The following is a 24,575-nucleotide window of genomic DNA, read 5'->3' on the forward strand; positions in this document are numbered from 1 at the left end:
CATCAGAGTACCCGAGTACCTGCCACCAGGCCATCAGAGTACCCGAGTACCTGTCACCAGACCATCAGAGTACCCGAGTACCTGTCACCAGACCATCAAAGTACCCGAGTACCTGTCACCAGACCATCAGAGTACCCGAGTACCTGTCACCAGGCCATCAGAGTACCCGAGTACCTGTCACCAGGCCATTAGAGTACCCGAGTACCTATCTCCAGCCCATGTCTCATAGAATATACGTTGGGGTGTTTGCTTTCCAAAAGGGGGTCATTTTGTGGGTAATTTCACTGTCCTGGTGGTCCAGGACCTTCAAAAGTGTGATGGGTAGGAATGAAATGAGATGTGTCATTTATGCTCCTAGAACGCCTGAACGTACTACTTCAATGTTCGGCCTCTCTATGTGGCCAGGCTGTGTAAAAGTCCTACACATGTGGTATCGCCATACTCGGGAGGAGTAGCAGAATGTATTTTGGGGTGTAATTTTTGCTATATACATGCTATGTGTTAGAAATATCTTATAAATTGACAATTTTGTGTAAAAAAAAAATGCGTTTTAATTTTTTTCCACATATTCCAAAAACTTCTGGAAAAAAAATGAACCCTTCAAAAGACTCATTATGCCTCACAGACTATACGTTGGGGTGTTTGCTTTCCAAAATGGGGTAATTTTATGGGAAATTCCATTGTCCTGGTACTCCAGGGCCTTCAAAATGTAATAGGTGGTTGAGAAATGAGATGCGTAATCTTTGCTCATAGAACGTCTGAAGGTACTACATCAATGTTGGTGCTCTGTATGTGGCCAGGCTGTGTAAAAGTCCTACACATGTGGTATCGCCGTACTCGGGAAGAGTAGCAGAATGTATTTTGGGGTGTAATTTGTTGTATGCATATGCTGTGTGTGAGAAATAACCTGATAATATGACAATTTAGTAAAAAAAAATAAAAAATCTTCATTTTGCAAAGAATTGTGGGAAAAAAATTACAACTTAAAAAACTCACCATGCTACTTACTTAATACCTTGGGATGTCTACTTTGTAAAAAGGGGTCATTTGGGGGGTATTTGTACTTTCCTGACTTGTTAGTGTCTCAAGAAATGAGGTACACCTGATGTACTGAAGGCCTGATCAGAAGTGATCAATTTTCAGTGATTGGCACTATAGTTTGTAGACTCTATAACTTTCACAAAGACCAAATAATATATACTAATGTGGGTTATTTTTACCAAAGATATGTAGCAGTATAAATTTTGGCCAAAATTTATGAAGAAAAATTACTAATTAGCAAAAATTTATGACAGAAACGAAGAAAAAGGCATTTTTTTCACAAAATTTACGTTTTATTTTATTTATAGCACAAAAAATAAAAAACCCACTAGTGATTAAATACCACTAAAAGAAAGCTCTATTTGTGTGGAAAAAAGGACGCAAGTTTCATATGGATACAGTGTAGGATGACTGAGTAATTGTCATTCAAACTGTGCGAGCGCTGAAAGCTGAAAATTGGTCTGGTCAGGAAGGGGGTGTAACTGCACTGTATTGAGGTGGTTAACCACTTCAGCCTCGGAAGAATTTACCCCCTTCCTGACCAGAGCACATTTTTGCGATTCGGCACTGCGTCGCTTTAACTGACAATTGCGCGGTCGTGCGACATGGCTCCCAAACAAAATTGATGTCCTTTTTTTCCCACAAATAGAGCTTTCTTTTGGTGGTACTTGATCACCTCTGTGTTTTTTTATTTTTTGCGCTATAAACAAAAAAATAGCGACAATTTTGAAAAAAAACACATTATTTTTTACTTTTTGCTATAATAACCCCAAAAACATTTTAAAAAAAAAATAATTTTTTCCTCAGTTTAGGCCGATACGTATTCTTCTACATATTTTTGGTAAAAAATCGCAATAAGCGTTTATTTGGTTTGTGCAAAAGTTATAGAGTCTACAAAATAGGGAATAGTTTGATGGCATTTTTATTGATAATTTTTCTTTTTTACTAGTAATGGCTGCGCCCCGCGATTTTTATCATGACTGCGACATTATGGAGAACACATTGGACAATTTTGCCACATTTTTGGTACCATTAATACAGCGATCAATGTTAAAAAATTGCATTGATTACTGTAAAATTGTCACTGGCAGTGAAGGGGTTAACCACTAGGTGGCGCTGTAGGGGTTAAGTGTGTCCTAGGGAGTGATTCTAACTGTGGGGGGGAGGGGCTGTGATTGACACATTACTGATCAGCGCTCCCGATTACAGGAAGCTGTGATCAATGACAGTGTCACTAGGCAGAACGGAGAGATGCATCTCCCCGTTCTTCCTCACCATGAGACGATCGCGGGTATCCCCGTGGACATTGGATCCACGGGATCCGCAATCGCAGCCACGGAGCTCCCGGTGGGCGGCTCTTAAAAGGCAATGTACAGGTACGTTAACCTGCCTGTACATACCCTTCTGCCACAGTATATCTGCGTGAGGTGGTCGGGAAGCGGTTAAAATAAACCGACCATTAAAATTATAGACTGATCATTTTTTGTCAGTGGGCAAATGTACAAAATCAGCAGGGGGTCAAATACTTTTTTCCCTCACTGTAGATAGATAGATAGTTAAAATATATTGATACAATAGACAAATAGATATAGTTAAAGTAGATTGATACAGTAGATAGATACTATAGATTGATTAGATAGTGTGACAGACCCCCGTGTTCAACAGGACTATGTCCGCCATAAATGCTTCCTTTGCCCAGAATCAGCACTATCCAAGACCCCTTAGCTCACCCAATCATTAGCCGTAACTCCTCAATGTAGGGTGAAAATCATCAAACTCCTTATTCAAAACATGCGTAACAACATATATACAAATCAGGTTCGAGTCCCCCCCCCCCCTTGGATACAGGGCAGGGTAAACTGTCCAATCAGCAGTAAGGAACACAGAGGCATTTGAACAATAGAACACCTTATTAGCAGGGAGGGCCGTTGGAGGGATTCCCCCCTCCCCTTTTTGCTCTGCCCCCTGGTTTACATTCCAGGAACAAGGCAGACAGACACAACAGAACAATGGGACACAGCCACACCCCAAACAATCCCAGCAAATAGCCCAACAGCAGGATCAACACACAGTATATATAACATTCCAGTGTGGCTATACAGCGAATCCATCTAGCACAGATCAGACTTGGGTTCTCGGTCACCCTGTGCCCTAATGGACAAAGGGGTATTTACACATAGGAGGGGCCTGGGGAGTTGGACACAGAGTTTCCAGAGCTCTCCAAGGTAAGCTGAGTTCCACAAGCCCCCCCCCACCCAAAGTGACTCCCGTCACAGATAGACAGATACATTAGATGGATAGATACAGTAGATATAGATTGATAACTTAGATAGATAGATATGAACAATGGAACTGTGATCCTCCTTTTAATTGTATGCCATTCTTTCAGATGCAGTGAAGATGCAGAATATAACCAGTAATAGCAGTCAGGGGGCTCAGAGATGTCCCTGAAGGTCTGGTTCTCCGGAGTAAAGGCCTCTGTATTATGGGAGTTGGATGGAGGCTCCCTTCCTCTAAGGTACCTTCTAAAAGATGACAACCAAACTCTTATTATTCAGAATGTCAGCACAGAAGATGCGCAGAGGATGCTGGCTGTCTGGGTGAAAAATCCTATAAACAAAGAAAAACGCATAATTTTCTTGAATCATCTTGTAAATAAAGGTATAAAATAGTTGGTATACGGCATGAAAGATAAGATAGCAATGATTAATATCTATGTGCCACAGTAACATCATGGATGTGTTGGATCTTAAAGTGGTTGTAAAAGCAGAAGGTGCATGACCCGTGTAGATAAGAGGTACCTCCTTGTTACCCAACCTGCTGTACCTTCGTTACACCCCCACCCAGTACCTCCATCATCTTAACTATAAGAATGAGACCACACTTTCTTTTTGGGGTATAACTGGCCACAGCAGCCTTTTATTTACAAAATATAAAACGTGTATCAAACTTCAACCATAAATAACAAATTTCAGCAAATATCAGTTTTACCCCGTGGTCTTGTACAGCACTTCCCCACATACATTTTTCACTTTTACACTTCCATCCTCCGCTAACCCGTGTTAGCTGTAACCAAGGGAGCCCATGTCCCTAAAGAGTCTCCCAAACTTCCATCTCCTGGGTTAGTTACCACCATACAAGACCACCCCACCACCTCACAGAATGCTGCCATGACGAATCTTCCAGCACACCTAAAAGGCAAGAAAAATGAGCATGAGACATAACACCAAAAACACTTAGGGAGGGTAGGCGGGAATTTCCTCTCCTTCACCTCACGAGTGAAGACTCTAACTCCTCCCCTTCCTTGTCTGAGCTACAGCCTCCTTCCCTCCAGTTCTTTTCTAGCCACCCCCCCCTTCCTATCCTTTACTGACTTAACCCCTGCTGTACCCTTTCCACACTTTCCATCCTGTCATGCAGGGCCTTTCCCTACTTCCGCTGCGCTCCTCTCGTTCCCGGGCCTCTCTTTCTATGCATTAAGGTAAAAAAAACTTCTGCGTGCCACAGCCCCCCACCCACCTTAATACTTACCTGAGCCCCATCTCTCTCCAGCAAAGCCTTGCCTTTCCGGGGACTCACACTCCTGATTGACTGTGATTGACCATTTCTGTCAAAAGCCAATCAGGAGACAGAAGGGGCAGGTCCGAGCCTCGGTTTCATGTGTAAATAAACAGAGTTGCAGCTCGGGAGGGCCATCTACATCCCGGGAGTAGAAAACTGGCAGGCGGACTACCTAAGGCACCAGATGCTGGACCCAGGAGAATGGGCGTTGCATCGAGAGGTGTTCAGGCTCTGTGCCTGTGGTTGGGCACACAAGACAGGGATCTTCTGGCCTTCCGTCTCAATCGGAAGGGCCTACATTCGTATCCCGGACAAGAGATCCTTGGGCAGATGCGTCAGTTGCGCTGGTGGCTCCATGGGGTCAGTACCGACTGATCTATGCCTTTCCTCCGCTAAAACTGTTACCATGTCTGCTCCGCAGAGTGGAGACCAAGGGGATTCCAGTAATATTGATTGTCCCAGATTGGCCTCAGTGCCCCTGGCACGCCGACCTAGTACGCCTGGTTGCGGACGCTCCCTGGTGACTGCCATTGCGAGAGGACCTTCTGTGTCAAGGGACGATTCTCCATCCTGCTTTACCATCGCTGGTTTTAATGGCATGGCTGTTGAGAGCCAGGTGCTAAGGAACTGGGGCCTGTCGGAGGTGCAGGAGCGCCGGTGGGGGACCCAAGAAGAGTAAGATCTGAGCTGCTCTGTGCAAAACCATTACACAGAGCAGGTAAGTATGACATATTTGTTCTAAAAAAAAAAATAGACTTTAATATCGGTTTAAGCAGACCATACATTAAGCAATTTTCTTTCTTGCACACCAAACCTCTTCAGTGTGCTGGCAGTGTGAACAGTGGTGGCTGGTCTTTTTTTTGGGGGGGGGGGGCAGCAAACAACCACCCTCCCCCCCCACCGCTGTCTGCTGGTCAGTCCCACTTGAATTCATGTGTTTTACACGGGGCTGGATGCATGGATAGGGGCCGGCGCTGGATTGGAGGGGGCGCCCTTAATGGACGAGTATGAACTTAACAGCAGAAGCTGAAATAGCTGTTATTTTTACACAGCAAGTCCTGGCTGTCATATTTACTGCTGGAAATTGCTGGTAAATATGGGAGGGATCGCTGAAATGGGGGGGGGGGGGAGACAGAGCCTACTATACATGCACTGTGCTTTTTTTTTGTGTAGCATACCCAATATCTACAACTGGTTTACAAATTTTTTTAATAATCAAAAAATGAAATAATTAAATAAAATCTGATTGTATTTTAAGTATTAAAAATATTTAGAATTTACTTTATTTAGTAAAAATGAAATTTCTGCTCTTTCTTTCCACAGATAAAAGACATCCATATCGCATATGTCACACAGCAATACTGTTTTCTTTTTCACTTGTGTTTATCATTTTTGCTGTCTTGGGTAAGAGCTGTTTGCAATATTGTAAATTATCGGTAGATCAAATTTTGTACAACCAGCCTGTCGGTTTTTCCAGATCGATTAGTGCAGCCGACTCTAGCCAGCAGCACTGATCATTGTATTCTGGTGGTGGGGGAAGTCTCCCCGCTGTAAAAATATAATATAATAATAATACAATACGTCAGTGAGAGTGATTTCCCCTATCCACATCGAAATGTGTGGATGGGGGGAATCGGGTCATTATTAATTTTTTGTTCAACATGCCGGTGGTATATTTTTTGAGGTTGGGTGGCAAACAATGCACCCACAGCCACCCCCCGGTCGGTCGGTCACCAGGTCGGTCACCAGCCCTGCACTTACCCTATCTTTGTCACGGGCAGCACTTGCTCCGTGCGGCGGCTTCCCCTGCTTCTCCTCCTTCTCCTCCACAGCATCACAGCCGCTTCCGCTGTGCGTTTCCTCCCTCCTCTTCCTAGGTGACCACTAGGACCACTTCTCCTCTCGGCCAATTGGGGGACGGGTCTCAGGACCCACTTACTGATTGGCCAGGAGGAGAATCAGGAAGACAATAGCGGATATTAATTCGCTATTATCACACAAGTGGGGGGGGGGGGTTCGGGGCACAGTACTCTGCGCCCCAAGCCCACCATTTTTTGAAGTCAATTAGAGCCTAAGGCTCTAATCATGTGGTTCTGAAAAAAAAACTAAAAATAAATTGGAATCGATGTGTTCGACGCCCTGCATGCAAATTAGGGGCTGGGCACATGGATCGGGGGACCGCACAGGCCTCCACTGGACACCTGCCTTTACACGCACATGAACTTTAATGGTATCCCAGTTCTATCGGCAGTGGCGACCCGTGCATTAGGGGCGCGCAGACACCTCCCCCCATCCATGATTCCGGCCCTCCTGATCTTTATATCAGGGCAGAAGAAAACGGCTGCACACCAAAGAATTAATCCAATGTGTTTAATTCCAAATCATGACAATAGATGGCCACAAGGACAAGGTACAGGACCCAGGAGGTGATGCGTTTCACACTGAACACAGTGCTTCTTCAAACCAGAAGATGAAGCATTTTGTTCAGTGTGAAACGCGTCACCTCCTTTTATCCTTTTTTGAAGCTCTAATCGGCTTCAAAAATGGGTGGACTCGGGGGAACAGAGCACTGCGCCCCGATCCCACCCAGATGTGGGATGATAGAGAATGATAGATAGAGAATGATTTTTTTCTATTTTCACACTAAAGTTTCTCCTCGCCAATCAGGATTCAGGTCATGAGACCTGTTTCCTGATTGGCCACAGGGTCACACGATCCTATTGGATACCTAGCGCTTAGGTGGAAGAGGAGACAATACACCATACAATGGAGGAGCAGACACTAGCGCCACCACTGCTCGCACTCCAGGAGAGGAGGAGAGGACACCACAACCCAGCAAATGGGTAAGTGTTGGACCGCCCGCGGGAGATTGCTGTCAGTGCCGCACTGCTGGGTGGGGTGTTTTTTGTTTATAGCCCCCAACCCAAAATAAAAGCCCACCTGCCACCACTACTATCAGGTTGATGATGACGCTGTACTGTACTGGTGAGAGTATGTAAAAAAAAAAAAAAGATTATTTTCTTTGTTTTCCAAAAGCTTATGACAAAAAAAACGACAACTTCAACAAACCTGCCATGCCTCTTACTAAGCACCTTGGACTGTCTACTTTCTAAAAAGTCATTTTGGGGGTATTTGTGCTGTCCTGGCATTTTTGGGCCTCAAGAAATGAGATCAGCCGTCAGTACATCAGGATTGATCAATTTTGAGATATATCTGTACACCATAGTGTGTGGACTCTATAACTTTCACTCAGACTAAATAATAAACACTGATTCTGGTTGTTTTCACCAAAGAAATGTATCAGAATACATTTTGGCTTAAATTAATGAAGAAAGATTACTTATTTGCAAACATTTTTTAACAGAAACGAAGAAAAACATATTTATTTATTTACATTTTTATGCTTTTTTAATGTATTTAGCAAAAAAGAAAAAAAACTCCAGTGGTGATTGAATACCACCAAAAGAAAGCTGTATTTTGGTCAAAAAAATTATAAAAATTGAGTTTAGGTACAGTGTTGCATGACCGCGCAATTGTCATTCATGATGTGACAGCGCTGAAATCTGAAAATTGGCCTGGACAGGAAGGGAGTGAAGATACCCGGTATTGAAGGGGTTAAGTTGCATGAGACAACGTCATTCTGAGGTTATGCATGCAGTTATAGCGCTCTATGTGTTTGCTTAAGCCGCCAATTATAAAATTGATACGATATACCAGTCCAGAGTAAAAACCTTTACAGATGAAGGGCAGAAAAATATTACTTCCCAAGATACATTTATTAAAAGAGAGTAATTTTTATTATTATATATTTTATTATCTTTTATTTTATATCTTTTTTTTATTGTTTTGTATTATTTATGTCTATCAGGGGACCCAGCAGTGTTGGGGGCACTAAAAGCCCTGCTCAGCTGCAGGGTTTTACAGCCCCCCCCCCCCAACCTCATATGTGAATGAGCTGTCAGAAGACTGTCATCAGTGGTCTTCAGCTATCAATTAAACAGCTTGGTCCTGTACCTTCAACGTTCTAAAGAGGCTACCTATTGAAGTGACACCAGGGCCCCTCTGTTTTTACTGGGAGAACCGATCTACTGGTGTAATCTGAGAGCCTGGCAGGTTGACCCAGCCTTGCCCCTAGGGCCCAACCAAGCCCACCCTCAACCATCAAGACCTTACTGCTGCCTACACGGTGTTGACTCCTTCTTTTATCAATGCATTCTTATGATTATGTGCTCTCATCACACATTCCGGGAACAACTTCTTTAGATTGGATCTAGATCAGAGGTCTTCAAACTGCGGCCCGTGGGCCGAATGTAGCCCTTACTTCCCTTTATCTGGCCATCACAGCGCTATTCAGTAGGGTAGTATTCCTCCCACTGACATCAGGGATGAGGAACTGATTTTCCCACTGACACCAGTGATGGGGCGCAATTCCTCACACTGACGCCAATGATGTAATTTCTTTACTCCCACTGACCACCAAGCCTATGGTATTATTAACTCCCACCGTTGTCAGGGCATTTTCAACTCCCACTGGCCACAGTCCAGCCCTTCTAAAGTTTGATGGGCAGTAAAGCGGCCCTATTTTTCGAAAGTTTGGAGACACCGATCTAGATATTCTTGATGTTGGCACTTGAGTTTTTGGAAGGCTACAAAAACCACCGGGCAAAAAATATAAAAAATATGTCAGTCTGTAAAATCAGTAATGCTTCTGTGATATTTTGTTTTTCAGGCATGTTAGGCAAATTTGGAGTACCGAAATCAGAAAGCAGGTTGGAAAAATGTGGATGCTCTCTGGTTCTGAACTGCATGGACATTTCAAAGCCTCCAAAGTTCCACTACCACAAGTGGTCTCCAACTCTTCCTGGAACTGATATGTTGAAGACATGAAGAATCCCAGGATGGCATCCCCCCTGCTACCTTCACCTCCCAAGCACCAGCTGTATTGTTTCCTAAGTTTTTCACCAATGCTAATCTTTTTTTAAAACTTCCAATCCTGTGCAAGCAAAGGTATTGCTCTCCTCATTGCTGATTTTTCTTCCATTACTGGCTTACAATGCCTTGACCACCATAGTAGATGAGCAGGGCTTTTTTTCCTCATGTCAGAACTTCCTCCCTGATGACTTTTGATTAAATATTTTTTCAAGAAGTTGCAGGAGAGGTGAAGGAACCACAGAATGGAGGAAGCAGGGAGATCCTTGCATGGCTGATCCTTGGGTACAGCTTACCCTCCAGCAAGGAGAACAGTGAGCTCATCTCTTTGATCTGCAGGTGCATGAAATATATAACCAACAATGTTACTTTGTATTTCTCTAAGTAATGGCTGAACCGTGTTTGTAAACACTGTATTCAATCTTTTTTTTTAAATCAAACTGCTATTTTAATACAGCAACTCCTGTCATTTAAAGTGGTTCTAATGCCACGCACACACAATTGGAATTTTGTAAAAAAGCTCTGATGGTTTTCCTGACGGAATTCAGACAGGATTTTGCTCAAGCTGTCTTGCATACACACGCTAAATTCCGACTGTCAAGAACACGGTCATGTACAACACGTACAACGGGACTAGAAAAAGGAAGCTCAATAGCCAGTAGCTAATAGCTTCCGTCTCGTAGTTGAATCTGAGCATGTGTGAGTTTTTGTGCGTCGGAATTGCATACGCATGAACGCATCTTCGGATAGGAACTTTGTCCGACCGAAAAATTGAGAACATGCTCTCAATCTTTTGCTGGCCGAAATTCGGCCAGCAAAAGTCCGATGGAGCATACACACGATCGCATTTTCAAACCAAAGGCTCTCGTTTTCTTTTGCTGGCCAAATTTCCAATTGTGTGTACGCGGCATTAAGCCTAAACATTTTTTATCTTAATGCATTTATTGCATTAAGGTAAAAAATGTTAAGGCATCAGCATCAAAAGTTTGCATACCCTAGCAGACGCTGTGAAATTTTGGCATTTATTTTGAAAATATGACTGATCATGCCAACAAAAACTCTTTTAACCTCCTCGCGCCCGCCCTATAGCCGAATTACGGCCGTAGAGCAGGCGCGTTCGTTCGGGCGGTCGTCCCTGGACGGCCTGATGTTTACTTCCGCAATGCGCGCCGCCGCGGGCGCGCATCGCGGAAGTTCTGTGTTCGCCGTGTCCCCCGGGGACAGGCAAACACAGATCGCTGTAAACGGCCAATCACAACGGCCGTTTACAGCGTGATCGGCGTGTCCAATGGGAGATGATCTCATATGTAAACATATGAGATCATCTCGCAGCGCCGCTCTCCTTCCTCGCACAGACAGTGCGAGAGGGGAGAGATGAACGGCTGCAGCGGCAGCCGTTCTGATTCTGGAAAAAAAAAAAATTAAAAAAAATGAAATAAAAAGTGTCATCCGCCCCCAGCAGTGCCATCCGCCCCCAGCAGTGCCATCCGCCCCCAGCAGTGCTATCTGCCCCAGTGCCATCCACCCCAGTGCTACCTGCCCCCAGTGCCATCCACCCCAGTGCTACCTGCCCCCAGTGCCATCCACCCCAGTGCTACCTGCCCCTAGTGCCATCCACCCCAGTGCTACCTGCCCCTAGTGCCATCCACCCCAGTGCTACCTGCCCCCAGTGCCATCCACCCCAGTGCTACCTGCCCCCAGTGCCATCCACCCCAGTGCTACCTGCCCCCAGTGCCATCCACCCCAGTGCCACCTGCCGTCAGTGCCACCTGCCCCCAGTGCCACCTGCCCCCAGTGCCACCTGCCGTCAGTGCCACCTGCCGTCAGTGCCACGTGTCATCAGTGCCACATAGTGCCATCTGTCATCAGTGCCACGTATCAGTGCCATTTGTCATCAGTGCCACCTGTCAGTGTCACGTGCCATCTGTTGTCAGTGTCACGTGTCATCAATGCCACTTATCAGTGCCATCTGTCATCAGTGTCACGCGTCATCGGTGCCATGTATTAGTGCCATCTGTCATCGGTGGCACATATTAGTGCCACGTATTAGTGCCATCTGTCATCGGTGCCACGTTTCAGTGCCACGTGTCATCAGTGCCACGTATTAGTGCCACGTGTCATCAGTGCCACGTATAAGTGCCACGCGTCATCAGTGCCACATATTAGTGCCATCTGTCATCAGTGCCACATATTAGTGCCATCTGTCATCAGTGCCACCTGTCATCATTGCCACGTATCAGTGCCATCTGTCATCAGTGTCACGTGTCATTGTCCTGGTGCTTCAAAAGTGTAATAAATAGTCAACAAGTTAGATGTGTAACTTATGTTCCTAGAACACATGATGGCGCTACCTGCATGTTGGGCCTCTCTATGTGGCCAGGCTGTGAAAAAGTCCCACACATGTGGTATTGTAATACTCAGGAGGAGTAGCAGAATTTTTTGGGGGGTGTCATTTGTGGTATACACATGCCACGTGAGAGAAATAACCTATTACAATGACAATTTTGTGGAGAAAAAAAAAAATGAAAAATCTTAATTTTGCAAAGAATTGTGGGAAAAAAATGACAACATCAAAAAGCTCACTATACCTCTTACTAAATACCTTAGAATGTCTACTTTCCAAAAAGGGGTCTTTTGGGGGGTATTTGTACTTTCCTGACTTGTTCGGGTCACAAGAAGCGAGATAGGCCACCAGTACATCAGATGTGATCAATTTTGTGCGATTCGCACCACAGCTTGTAGACTCTCTAACTTTCACAAAGACCAAATAATATCCACTAATTTGGGTTATTTTTACCAAAGACATGTAGCAGTATAAATTGTGACCAAAATTTATGAAGAAAAATTAATAATTTGCATAATTCTGTCACAGAAACAAAGAAATATGCGTTTTTTTTCAAAATTTTCGGTCTTTTTTCATTTATAGCGCAAAAAATAAAAACCCCAGAGGTGATCAAATACCACCAAAAGAAAGCTCTATTTGTGGGAAAAAAAGGACAAAAAATTCATTTGGGTACAGTGTTGCATGACTGAGTAATTGTCATTCAAATTGTGAGAGCACCGAAAGCTGAAAATTGGTCTGGGCAGGAAGGTGTTTAAGTGCCCTGTAAGCAAGTGGTTATTCAAGGATAGCAATCACCTGAGGCCATTTATTATCACATAGTTTTTTGGCTCCTTTTAAAATTATAATGATAACAGAAATCACCCAAATAGCCCTGATAAAAAGTTTAAATACCCTGGAATGTTTGGCCTCGGTACAGACACAGAAGGTGACGCACTCAGGTTAAAATGCCAATTAAAGGTTAATTTCCCACACTTGTGTCTTTTTAAATCACAATTAGTGTCTGTGTATAAATAGTCAATGAGTTTGTTAGCTCTCACATGGATGCAATAAGCAGGCTAGACACTGAGCCATGGGGAGCAGAAAAGAACAGTCAAAAGACCTGCGTAACAAGGTATTGAAACTTTACAAAGATGGAAAAGGATATAAAAAGAGATCGCTGGAATTGAATTAGACGTAAAATTTGATTCGAATTTCATTTCGGACAAATGTTTCATTATTCGGAGCATTCGGTAAGCTTTGTTTATACTGTAATTACGGTATTTGAATATCTCAGAATAATGAAAACTCTACCATACAGATTTGTTTTACACATGGACACAGAGAAACAAACAGCTTCTTCTTCAGAATAAAAAGAAGGCAGGAATCTGCAACTGTTTGTTAAAATTCCTGCAATGTGCAAAGATCACCGAAGGGGGGGAAGGTTTTTTTCTCAACAAAAGCTGAAAGGTCCATAGAACTTCTGCTTGAACTTTAAATAATACTTTTGAAAATTATATATTTGGATGTGAATACACTATAAGAATAGAGATGGCCTTGCAGTTCGCGGCAAACTTTGCTCGTTCGCAATTCGCCAAACCGGCGGACTTCTGCCGCTGTTCGCGGCGGACATATTCGTTTACATGGTGAAGAACTTTGACCCATGACACATCCATCATGGGGTACAGGACAGCCAATTGAGACATTTCAGCACATGGACATACCCCCTACCTTTTAAATAGACCTGATCTGGTGGCTATTTTACATTCTGTCTTTTGTCAGTGTAGGGAAAGGACGCTGTGTGGAGCAGGGACAGTCAGTCTGTTACTATTAGGTCCACAAAAGTCCTTTTAAGGACTGGCCGTTTTTTCGGGAGCAGTGATTTTAATAATGATTAAAGTGAAACAATAAAAGTGTAATATTCCTTAAAATTTCGTACCTGGGGGGTGTCTATAGTATGCCTGTGAAGGGGCGCATGTTTCCTGTGCTTAGAACTGTCCCTGCACAAAGTGTCATTTCTGCAGAAATTTTTTTTATTTAAAATCACTCGCGGCTATAATGAATTGTCGGCTCCCGTAATACAGAGAACACTCATTGAAAGTCATTGATAAAAAAAAAAAAGAAAAAAGCGTGGGGTTCCCCCAAATTCAATTACCAGGCCCTTCAGGTCTGGTATGGATATTAAGGGGAACCCCGCATAAAATAAAAATTTTTTTTACGTGGGGGTCCCCCTAAAAATCCGTACCAGACCCTTTATCTGAGCACGCAACCTGGCAGGCCTCAGGAAAAGAGGGGGGACGAGAGTGCCCCCCCCTGGACCCTACCAGGCCACATGCCCTCAAAATTGGGAGGATGCTTTGGGGGTCTGTTGATGGGGATAAGGGCCTCATCCCCACAACCCTGGCCGGTTGTGGGGGTCTGCGGGTGGGGGGCTTATCAGAATCTGGAAGCCCCCTTTAACAAGGGGACCCCCAGATCCTGCCCCCCCCTGTTTGAAAGTGTAAAAAAATAAAAAAAAGATTCCAGCGGTGGTAATCCACTCTTGCTATCCAGCGAGGGATGATCATCTCTCCGGGTTCCAGCGATGGCTGATCTGATCCAGGGAAGCAAATCCATCCATCTTCTGTCTCCACGGAGGAGACACTGCAGGGATCCTGGCGGCCTGACGTTTGTTATATGCGGAGGGTGGGACCACCCGTCACCTGACCCCGCCCCCCTCTGATGCGATTGGGGAAGCCGGGCTTCCCCAATGACGTATGGGTGACCCCGCCCCCCTCTGATGTAACGGAAATCTGCGTTACATCAGAGGGGGCGAGGTCACCCATACATATTTAGGGGGAATGTCAATTATTTTTTAATTTGACGTGGGGTTCCCCTTAATATCCATACCAGACCTGAAGGTATGGAGCCGACAATTCATTATAGCCGCGAGTGATTTTAAATGATTTTTTTTTCTGCAGAAATGACACTTTGTGCAGGGACAGTTCTAAGCACGGGAAACATTCGCCCCTTCACAGGCATACTATAGACACCCCCCAGGTACGAAATTTAAAGTAATATTACACTTTTATTGTTTCACTTTAGTCTTTATTAAAATCACTGCTCCTGAAAAACGTCCCCTTTTAAAACTTTTTTTTGCATTGATCCATGTCCCCTGGGGCAGGACCCAGGTCCCCAAACACGTTTTAGGACAGTAACTTGCATATTAGCCTTTAAAATTAGCACTTTAGATTTCTCCCATAGACTTGTACAGGGTGTTCCACGGCTTTTAGAATTTGCCACGAACACCCCAAATTGTTCACTGTTCGCTGAACATGCGAACAGGCAATGTTCGAGTCGAACATGAGTTTGACTCGAACTCGAAGCTCATCCCTAGTTGTAATACACTTATAATATACTTTCTTTCAAATATAGAAAGCATATTATAGTGCACTGCAGTGCTGACCGATTCTGCAGCTGTCTTTTCTCAGTGTAGGGAGGTTTGGTGTTTGGAACAGGGACAGTCTGCAATTCACTAGCTACTAGCTAGCTACTATTAGGTCCACAAAGGTCCTTTTAAGGACTGGTATAGGTGTACAGTATATAGGGTTGCAATACACGTATAATATACTTTCCCCAGTTGTCTTCCAGGACAGCCCTTGAGAGATGGAGTCCCTCCCATCGCCACAGGAAACACATTGCCAATCAGTTCAAAAGGCGGACCTTCAGGTCCCTGGTCATTTGTGTTTCCTCCGTCGGAGGAACATGTTGCCAGGAACCAGGAGGACTACATCTCTCAGGGGCTGCCTGAAGAGGGTGAACCTGCGCTGGGGGACTGGGTCCTGTCCGGCAGGATCTCTGCTAGTCCATTTGCTTGTTTTAGGGGCTCGGGTACAATTCAGCATTTTAGGAGCAGACCTGCTCCCTTCCTCTCTCCAGTGCCGAGGTGGCCAGCGTCAGGATGATGTTAGTTCCCCCTGAGAGCAGTGTGGCAGTCTGTGTCCTCCTCTGCTCTCTGCGCTGATAGCGGTGGGGGTCGGTGACGCCGTTGCGTCGTTTCCGGCTGATCTACGTCATCCCTGGGTGCCGAGACTTCCAGTTCCGGGTCTCTGAAGGCACAGGGAGGAAGAGGGAAGCCCACGCTGTGCCTGTATGATCCCGCCAGCATCCAGCTGCACCAGACTAGCGGCGGGATCCGGATCTCAAGGGAGACCATGGAGGCTAATCCCCAGGATGCTCCGGTAGAGGCAGGCACCAGTCAAATCCAGGTAGGCTGCTGGGCACGACATTACACTGGTGGTTGGTGGTGGTATTAAGGCTGGGACTTGTATTACACCAGGGCGGTGTTCACTTAACAGGTCGGGTGATTGTGCGCGGTGGTGGTACAGCACAGGTGTTCCCTAGGTATTAAGTCTAATTATAAGGATTCCCTCTTTCTTGTTTCAGACTAAGGAAGCCCCAAGGGAAGATAAATCTGGCTGCAAAAAATGTCCTATCTGTAAAAATAGGTTATCTTCAGGTTCTGGTAAAGCCTTATGTAAACAGTGTATTGCAGGCATTCTCAAAACAGAGGCAGATTCCCCCTTGGCTAAGTTTCTTGGCTCCTTTAAAGAGAAGATGGCTTCAACTTTTAAATCTCTTCGTGATTTCATTACGGACGTAGGTACAGCTGTTTCCACCACTAAGGCAACCACAATCTCCTCCTCACCATGCCTTACAACACCTAGTTCCTGGGAGCCCCGTATAGTCAGGGAGCATAGCCCCGCGTTAGTTAGTCCTGAATCCTCTGATGTTGATTCGGATCAGGATGAGGATCAGGCTGTAGCTAACAAAGGCGCAAGGTATAAGCTTACTCTTGAGGAGGTAGAGGAGCTATTAAGTGCCATTTATGATACGCTGGAAATTGATGAAAAAGAGACTCAATTATCCAGGCATGATTTAATATATGAGGCTCTGGGGAAAAGGAAGGCGAAAGTTTTTCCCATACATAAGGTACTTTCTGATCTGGTCCTTAAGGAGTGGTCTGAACCAGACAAAAAAGTCTTCTTTCCCAATTCCTTAAAAAGAAGATTCCCTTTTGACGAGAGCCCAGAGACGGTCTGGAATAAGAATCCAAAACTAGACGCACCTCTTTCCAAGGTCTCAAAGCAATCTGACTTAGCCTTCGAGGACATGGGTCACCTAAAGGATCCAATGGATAGAAGGACAGATGTGGTCCTAAAGAGGGCCTGGGATGCCTCCATGGCCGGGTTAAAACCAGCTCTAGCCACATCTTGTGTGGCTAGAAATTTGGAGTTCTGGCTATCACAACTGCAGGAGCATCTGAAAGCAGGCACTCCTAGGGCTGAGCTATTAAAGACCTTTCCTATGCTCTTTAAGGCCACAAGTTTTATCTCTGATGCCTCCACTGATTCAGTGAAATTTACGGCTAAAATGGCCGCACTTTCAGTGGCAGCTAGGAGAGCGGTATGGATGAAAACATGGGGTGGTGACACGGCGTCCAAATCTTGCTTGTGTAGTGTCCCTTTTACAGGGGATTTGGTCTTTGGCCCTGAATTAGATACCGCCTTAGAAAGGACGGCAGACAGGAAGAAAACTTTTCCCATCAAAAAGAAAAATTTTCCAAGAATTTTTTTTCGTCCCTTTAAGGAATCCGCAAAAGGGGAGGAGTCCAAGCCTAAAAAGCACTGGACAGGTTGAAAAGGAGGCTTACTTTTTAGCCGCCCCAGTCAGGCCCCTAAGCCCCAGTGACATCGGGCTCCCTGTGGGGGGAAGGTTATCGAGCTTTCTTCCACAATGGGAGAAGATAACCTCAAACAAGTTTGTTTGAAAGGGCTTTACCTTTGTTGATACGGGAAATGGTGGATCAAGAGGTATTGACACCAGTCCCCATTCAGGAACAAGGGGACGGTTTTTACTCTCATATATTTGTGGTAAAAAAGCCATCCGGCAAGTTCAGACTGATTATGAACCTCCGCCCTCTGAATATCTCCATCCGGTACAAGAAATTTCGGATGGAGTCGATCTATTCAATAAAGAATCTCCTCCAAAAGGGGGTATTTATGGCTACCCTGGATTTAAGGGACGCCTATCTGCATATACCTATAAGGAAGGAATTCCAGAAATTTCTTTGCATGGCTATTCAGATAGAGGCAAAAATGTATCATTTTCAGTGCAGAGCTCTTCCATTCGGACTGTCAGCTTCTCCGAGAATCTTTACCAAAGTTCTCGGGGAAGCACTAGTTCTGTTAAGGCTTCAGTCGGTCTCGATCATTTCATATCTAGACGACTTACTGCTGACGGCCCACTCAGAGAAAAAGCTCTCTGGGGACTTAGAGTTAACACAGCTCAGTCTAGGTCAGCTGGGATGGATTATCAATCGGGAAAAATCCAAGACTGTTCCTACTCGGGAGATCCTATACCTAGGCTACAAAGTCAGCTCAGTGGAGCAGATGATAGTACTACCGGTGGAAAAGATTTTGAACCTATGGCACAGAAGCTCTTTTCTCTAAACCTCTTCCAAGTGCACAGTAAGAGAGATCATGCTAGGCCTCATGACGGCAGCCATTCCAGCGGTGCAATGGGCCAGGTTCCATCAAAGAGACCTCCAGGGTTTCTTGCTGGAACACTTGAAGGGCAAGGATTTGGAGGAAGAGGTATTAATTCCCAGAAGAGTAAAGCAGTCCCTCTGGTGGTGGAAGGACACAGGGAACCTAAACAAGGGGGTTCTCTGGGTCTTGCCCATCACCTCTACTCTGACCACAGATGCGAGCAGTTGGGGTTGGGGAGCTCATCTCAACTCAGACTGGGCCCAGGGCCGGTGGACTCAGGAAGAGAGGCTTCTCTCCTCCAATTGGAAGGAGTTAGCGGCAATCCTCAGAGCTATATTGGCTTTCCAGACCTTGCTACAGGGTCATCATCTACAGGTCCACTCAGACAATATGACGACTGTAGCATATCTAAACAAACAAGGAGGTACCAGAAGTCCTTATTTAATGTCAGTGGCCAGGCACATTTTTCGGTGGGCAGAGTCCAATCTAAAATCCATTTCTGCGATTCATTTGAAGGGGGAGATGAACAGCATTGCGGACTTCTTGAGTCGACAACAAGTTTCAAATCAAGAATGGTCGCTACATCCAGAAGTTTTAAATCTGATAGTAACTGACTGGGGAAGGCCAGTAGTGGATCTTTTTGCAAACAGGTTAAATGCAAAAGTTCAAAATTTTTGCTCTCTATGCCCAGGGGATCACCCTTTGGCAGTAGATGCTTTACAAACTCCATGGACTTTCAGCCTGGCATATGCGTTTCAGCCACTCCACCTTATCCCAAGGGTTCTAGCAAAGTTCCTTGCGGAGGAAACTTGCTTAATCCTTGTGGCACCATTTTGGCCCAAAAGGCCATGGTTTACAACGCTGCTGCAGCTGTTGGTCCAGCCTCCACTGAGACTTCCCTGCAGACGAGATCTCCTGTCGCAGGGACCTCTTTTTCACCCTCAGGTAACCTTGTTGAACCTCTCAGCATGGTTACTGAGGAGGAAATCTTGAGAAGTAAGGGTCTGACGGACAGGGTGATTCAGACCCTGTTACAGAGTAGAAAACCAACTACCAGGGCTATATATAGGAAAGTCTGGAGAAAATTCAATAGTTGGTTGGACAGCTGTGGGAGGAAGGGCATGGACACAGCTGAGATCCTTCAGTTTTTGCAAGAGGGGGTAGACAAGGGGTTAACCCCTAGTACTATCAAGGTTCAGATAGCTGCCCTAAGTGTTTACTTAGAAAGACATTTGCAGGAAGATCCTTTCATTTCTAGGTTTTGTAAAGCAATCTCTAGACATAAACCAGTCAGAGTCAACCAAACTCCTTCCTGGGATTTAGCTGTCATACTGAAAGCTTTCTTAGGATCTCCTTTCGAACCACTTTCAGAATCCTCTCAGTCACATTCAAGACAGTCCTGTTGGTAGCAATCACTTCAGGTTACTAATACCGCTCAATTTGACAGTGGTAAATCGGTGTGTGACAACAGTGCCAATCTGCTTAGTGCATTGAAACAGGGCAAAATTACACACATGCCATGCATGGCACACGTCTTAAACTTGGTCGTGCAGTGAATCATTGCCAAATACCCTGGGGTCCAGGACATCTTGCGGCAGGCAAGGAAAATCTCGGCCCATTTCAGAAGATCTTACACGGCCATGGCTCGCCTTGCTGACATTCAGTGGCGACACAATCTGCCAGTCAGACGTCTTATTTGCGATTGCCCGACGCGATGGAACTCAATCTTCTATATGCTTGATTGGCTACTCCACCAGAAATGTGCAGTTAACGACTACCTGTATGAACTCTGCGGCAGAACAGGTTCTGGGGAGCTTGTTTTTTTTTCACTGCGCCAGTGGCTGCTCATGCGCGACGATGAGATCACCAAACTGGTCAATCGCAGCCATGGCGCCATCAGTGACATGGTACCTTATGCCTTCTTTTTGGAGCGTATATTGCGTCTTGTCATTGATCAAGCCATGGAGGAGCAGGAGCAGGAAGATGAGGAAGTCGCAATGCTGGATGAATTCCCGGGGGAAGTAAACAACAGGAGTTTGAAGAGGAGTCAGAGGAGGATGGTGCCGGGGCGGATGAGGAGGAGCAAGAAGAGCATGCTTTAAACCTTTCTGGGATCCCTGTTGTTGTCCGTGGATGGGGAGAGGAGAACAAGGAGGTTGACATTATCCTGCATGATGAGCAGGAGCCAGGCCACCACACCTCTTCCGGTTTAGTGCAAATGGGGGCCTTCATGCTCCAGGGTTTTTTAACAGGGACCCCCGTATAAAAAGCATAAAGGTCAAGGACCAGTACTGGGTGGCAACGTACTTAGACCCCCGGTACAAACACAAAATGGTGGAAATGTTACCACCATCACAAAGGGCTGTCAGAATGGAGCACTTCCAGGCCTTGCTTAGAGAAATGCTGCATTCTGCTTTTGCGTGCGCTGGCAGAGGAATTCCCACTCCCAGAGAAAGAGTTGCGGGTACCAATCCAACAGCGCCTGCAAGAAGAGGGCAGTTTGAAGATGTGTTGGTCAGTTCTGATATGAGATCATTCTTTCAGCCGACCCATCGACAGGTGTCATCCGGATCCAGCATCAGGGAATGCCTAGACCGTCAGGTGTCTGACTACATTGGGTTAACTGCCAATGTGGAAGCTCTGAGAAGTGATGAACCCCTGGACTACTGGGTGGGCAGGCTTGACCTCTGGCCAGAGCTTGCACAATTTGCAATGGAACTGTTGGCTTGCCCCTCGTCCAGTGTCCTGTCCGAAAGGACGTTCAGCGCAGCAGGGGAAATCGTGACCGATAAGCATACTCACCTAGCTCACGACGGTGTTGACTACCTCACATTTATAAAAATGAATGAGGCATGGATCTCAGAGGAATTCAACACATGTGACCAGTAGACCATGTATATGCATAACTCTATAAACGATTTATATAATCTAGTACACGGACATTTTTTCTACCTTTGGCTCACATCCCCCAAAAAATCACACCATACTATATGCCCGTACCCTCCTGTTTGAAGAGGTTGAGTGGTGTCATATTTTTGGGTCCCGCAGCAAGTTGCTGGTATCAGTGCTGGTATGGTATCAGTGCACTCTATCTCGGGGCTGGTGTCAGTACTCTCTATCACAGTGCTGGTGTCAGTACTCTCTATCACGGTGCTGGTGTCAGTGCTCTCTATCATGGTGCTGGTGTCAGTGCTCTCTATCTCGGTGCTGGTGTGGTGTCAGTGCTCTCTATCACGGTGCTGGTGTGGTGTCAGTGCTCTCTATCACGGTGCTGGTGTGGTGTCAGTGCTCTCTATCACGGTGCTGGTGTGGTGTCAATGCTCTCTATCACAGTGCTGGTGTCAGTGCTCTCTATCACGGTGCTGGTGTCAGTGCTCTCTATCTTGGTGCTGGTGTGGTGTCAGTGCTCTCTATCACGGTGCTGGTGTCAGTGCTCTCTATCACAGTGCTGATGTCAGTGCTCTCTATCACGGTGCTGGTGTGGTGTCAGTGCTCTCTATCACGGTGCTGGTGTCAGTGCTCAGTCTCTATCGCTGTGCTGGTGTCAGTGAGGGAGATAGCAGAGGAGAAGCCAATTAGCCATGGTGCTGGCACTGCCTGCTGAGGATCAGCACTGGACTGGCACCTCCGGACCACCACAGTGGAACCCTGCAAAGGTGGGGGTAAGGGCCGGGCAGAGGGAGGGGTCAGGGGCTCAAGCACAGGTTGGCACACTGGGACACTGGCACAGGACTGCGCTGCCCTGACTGTGGCACTGATCATCTCCTGCACCCCCTTCATAGCCTGGCCTGACCTTGCCTCTCCTCCATGCGCTCCTGAATTGGCAAAATTTTACAGATAAAAAAAGAATGCTTGTTGTTGTCGATCCCAGATTCACTTAATACTTCTGGTATGTCAGTGTCCATGTTGTGGGACTATGTGTGCACAGCTAGTAAGTATTTTGTGGCTGAAAATATGACCTGGAGGTTTTTAAGGTTCGCCTGCCATTAAAGTGAATGGGGTCCGCCGCGAACCCTGCGTTTCGAGAACTTTTGGGCAAGTTTGCGGATCGCTTTCGGGAAACGTCCCCTCGGAAGTTCGTCCATCACAATTTAAGAATACATACACTGTCTAATAATATTTAGGAAATATAGAATAATAAGAAAATAAAAGTTAATTATTCATCTATATATTATTAATAGTGCATAATCGTGTAATCAATATATAAATATATTAAATAGCTGTAGAGATAAAAAAAAAACTATAAAAAGACATTAAACACGTAGAATGGGGCGCATTTGAGTTCATTTTGCCAGACAAACTTGTAAGCATAATTTTCCTTGGGATGAAGAAGTCTTATCAAGACAAGAATTTGATACAATGATGGATATGTTGGTTGTTCTACTGTCTGCATATAAGGGGGGTTGTGATTGGCTAGTAATGGTGCCAAGAGTGCAAGTCCCTGCTCTTCCCTTCCTCCCCTGCTCTTCCCGCTTCCCTGCCAGAACAACATCCCACCTGCTTGAGGCTTCAACCCTCCACCATCTTGTGCCCACTTCATGGCAGAGGCTTTCTCTTGACATCTTCCTTAGCTCGGTCTCTCTCCACCCAGGGTCATTGGTACCCACTCAGAGGTTCTGGTTCACCTTAGGCTGTCTGTGTTCACTCACTGTTCCTCAGAGGTGGTCCTACTGTATTAGGATCAATGTAGACATCTCTAGCTTAAGTGCACCCCTCCACTGAACACTTGGCCTGGCCTAAAATGCCTTTTGCAACCAGCCCTAGCCTCCGCCACTTTCATAAGTGTCAGGAGGTCTACATCTTTATGAGGGTCAGGAAGTCTACAGCTGGCTCCTCTGCCTGCAGGTCTACCACTCCCTGTCCTCCTGCCCTATCCAGGGCCTCCATTTGCTGACTACACCTGCCTGATGGTGCGGTTTCTGTCTCCTATGCCCCAACTGCACTAAGGCTCCCCCATACCAGGCTTATATATGGGCACTGACTCACCCATTATATCACTACAGGAGGGGTCCAGCTAAAAGGGACCTAGCACCCGATGACACTATTCTCTGACCAGATACTGTTCTGGAACAGAGCTACCTAGTGGCAGATTAGCTAACTGCACTTGCTTACATGCAGACAAAGATTTTAATTGGGTGGAAGAATAGACAATGACTTTTACTAATTCCCAATTTTGGGAATTAATAAGTTTGCCTGATTGTATGACAGGCTTCAGATGTATGGTTAGTTACGGTGACACAGGTCTGAGCAACCAATCATACTGTAGCCAATGTAGTTCTATTCTAAAATTTGTTATAAAAAGGACCTGCGAGCCCCGATGTCTTTGAACTAGCTTTTGCTTGTAACTCAGCTGTTATCAATAAATCTGCTTTATTGAAGGTCCTGCCTTTTCAAATACTTTGTTATTCCTACTTCTGGTTCCTCTCAATTGCCCTCTCGACAAGATCAACAATCTGCAAGGTTCTCATAGGAAGCCAAAAGCATATTGCTGCCAAACATAAAAGATCAGCAACCTAAAATACAGCTACACACCTTCCAGCTTCCTCTAGATGAAGTCCAGTGAGGGATACAATCCTTCTCCAGACCAGATTCTTTATGGTGAAGTCCTACAGCCAGCTCCACAGAACATCGATTTAGACTCCCAGATCTGCCACCCCTGAGACCTCAAAGAACAGCTACACAGTCCATGGGCTGCCTCCTAGGGCAGTAGTCCCAGAGGCTTTGGAACCCTCCCTGCCAAGGGTAGAACCATCTCCCCAGGGCTCCAAACTATTTATCCCCTCCCCAGCCACCTTCAGGACACTCCTCTCTCTGGATTGGCTAGAGTCTGACTAGTGTTCAGGCTGGTCACCTGAATCTTCCTCCTTATGTTCTGAAAGCTTCCTTCAGAGGCAGAGGTAAGCAATTAACCACTTCAGCCCCGGACCAATTAACAGCCTAAACTCAATTTTAGTCATACATTTAGGGCAAAATTTATTCAGCCACATTTCTTTAGTAAAAAAAATGTCAGTAAGTGTATATTTATTGGTTTGCGCAAAAGTTATAGCGTCTACAAACTAGTAAATTTTCTGGAAATTACACAGCTTTTAATTTACGACTGCCTATCTCATTTCTTGAGGTGCTAAAATGGCAGGGCAGTACAAACCCCCCCCCCAAATGACCCCATTTTGGAAAGTAGACACCCCAAGGAAGTT

This window comes from Lithobates pipiens, unplaced genomic scaffold, assembly GCF_037356315.1.
Source record: "Lithobates pipiens isolate NorthernLeopardFrog02 unplaced genomic scaffold, aLitPip1_a1.2 Scaffold_1, whole genome shotgun sequence".
In the NCBI taxonomy this organism is placed as follows: Eukaryota; Metazoa; Chordata; class Amphibia; order Anura; family Ranidae; genus Lithobates; species Lithobates pipiens.